Raw genomic sequence first — 2,724 nt, 5'->3', positions numbered from 1 at the left:
TATTTGGTTTTGTTTCTACTTACAACAAAATACTTATTTATTTTATTTTATTTTGTTTATTATTACTTATTAATTTTATTTTATGATAATTCTTTTTGCTATTAAAGTTTCTAACAAAAAAAGTTCTTTATGAAAATTCCTTTTGCTTTTAATGATTTTGAACAGAAAATACTTTGATAATTTTAGTTGCATCAATTTTATATAATTTTAGTTTCAATAATACTAGAAGTTGCTTATAATGTTTTGAATAAAAAATACTTTGATAATTTTAGTTTCATAAATTTTATTTATGTTATTAAAGTTTTTTTTGTTTCTACTTATCTATTCTATTAAAGTTTATATTATTTTGTTTCAAATTACTTATTTATTTTATTTTATTTTGTTTCTGACTTCATTTGTTATTTTTCATGCATTTACTGATTATTTTGAGCTATAAGACCATGAAATTGAAAAGCATTTGAAATGAACTCTGAAAAGGTTCCAAGTTGGCATGGTATCATCATTTCACCCACATAGCATGTGCAAGAAAGTAGATAGGCTTACGGCAAAAACTGGATGCACTTCGTGTACAAAACAGACAATCTCCTTCGAAGTATCAGGGTTTCATACAGAAACTCGTCTGTTACAAAGGGATTTCATTTCTTTTGAACTTATTTGAACCCCCTTGTTTTTCCATGCTCAAAATGCATCATTCAAAGCCACACCATCAATTTACAACCCTTTCTGACTTCATTTGTTATTTTTCATGCATTTACTGATTATTTTGAGCTATAAGACCATGAAAATGAAAAGCATTTGAAATGAACTCTGAAAAGGTTCCAAGTTGGCATGGTATCATCATTTCACCCACATAGCATGTGCAAGAAAGTAGAGAGGCTTACGGCAAAAACTGGATGCACTTCGTGTACAAAACGGACAATCTCTTTCGAAGTATCAGGGTTTCATGCGGGAAACTCGTCTGTTACAATGGGATTTCAATTTTTTTGAACTTATTTGAAGTCCCTTGTTTTTCTTTGTTCAAAATGCACCATTCAAAGCCACATCATCAATTTACAACCCTTTCTGACTTCATTTGTTATTTTTCATGCATTTACTGATTATTTTGAGCTATAAGACCATTAAATTGAAAAGCATTTGAAATGAACTCTGAAAAGGTTACAAGTTGGCACGGTATCATCATTTCACCCACATAGCATGTGCAAGAAAGTAGAGAGGCTTACGGCAAAAACTGGATGCACTTCGTGTACAAAACGAACAATCTCTTTCGAAGTATCAGGGTTTCATACGGAAACTCGTCTGTTACAAAGGGATTTCATTTTTTTGAACTTATTTGAACTCCCTTGTTTTTTTGTGTTCAAAATGCACCATTCAATGCTGTAAGACCATGAAGTTGAAAAGCATTTGAAATGAACTCTGAAACCAAAGTACATACATAGTTCTCCAGAGCATTAAAACCAAAGTACATACATAGTTCTCATTGAACAACATATAGCTCTCTAGAGCATATAATTAAACCATACATTGAAATTATGTAAAACATTTCAATGCAAAAAACAAATGCGATCATAACCGCAACCAAGGTAACAACTGATCCAACTACATAATGATACCAAGCCTTGGTATGAATGGCATATTTTCTAATCTTTTTAATCTTCAACCACATTGCATCCATCTTGATCTTGTGATCATCGACGACATCCGCAACATGCAACTCCAATATCATCTTCTCCTCCTCAATTTTTCTTATTTTTTCTTTCAAGTAATTGTTTTCTTCTTCAACTAAATTTAACCTCTCGACAATAGGGTCGGTTGGAATTTCCGCTTCAACAACCTCCTAGATAAATAAAATCTATGTCATATTGGTCGACATAATTGTCATAAACAATAAATGAACCAAATAGTTATGAAAAGATAATATATACCACATCTGAGTCATAGACAGGACGAGGGCCGACGGGGGCGGATAGCAAAACCATCGCACTATATAATAACAAGGAATAATAAAAGTAAGAAAATTAGACAAGTATCTATCTGAAGTCAGAATTTTTTTCTTTCAGAAAGAAGATAAGAACAAGAGGCTCACCACGGTGGTGCCGGCGACGAGATCGGCGCAGGCGATCGACGACGGTGAAGACGGGGTGGGGACGGGGCGTGACGGACCGCTAAATCTAGACAAATCTCGTTGAAAATGGAGCTCGGAGGTCGAGTTTCGAGAGGAGAAAGTTTAACTAGTGTGGCTCGGGCATTTCATCGAACACCTCATGTGCATAGGAGGTGAACTAGAGCACCCAAATGACCTCCCCTCGCCGGCTTGACAAAACAGAGCACTCTGGAGTGCTCTGCCGCGGCGGTGGGTATATGTAGGCAAGTTATTTGTCCCGGTTCGTGGCATGAACCGGGACTAAAGCCACCCCTTCTGTCCTGGTTCAAGCCACGAACCGGGACCAATGGTTGTGGGCCAGCAACGAGGACCATTGGTCCCGGTTCGTGCCTCGAACCGGGGCAAATGGTTCCACACGAACTGGGACCAATGCCCATGAGGCCTCGGCCGGCCCCCTGGGCTCATGAACTGGGTCTAATACCCCCCATTGGTCCCGGTTCTTGAAGAACCGGGACTAATGGGCTGGCCAGGGCCGAACGGTAGCCCTGTTTTCAACTAGTGTGGGTCCACTAATTTTAGCTCAAGGGTGATATGAGCGGTAAGAAACACTTGCAGATGTATGT

Source organism: Triticum dicoccoides, chromosome 2A (genome assembly GCF_002162155.2).
Source record: "Triticum dicoccoides isolate Atlit2015 ecotype Zavitan chromosome 2A, WEW_v2.0, whole genome shotgun sequence".
In the NCBI taxonomy this organism is placed as follows: domain Eukaryota; kingdom Viridiplantae; phylum Streptophyta; class Magnoliopsida; order Poales; family Poaceae; genus Triticum; species Triticum dicoccoides.
Note: the sequence above shows the minus strand (reverse complement) of the source record.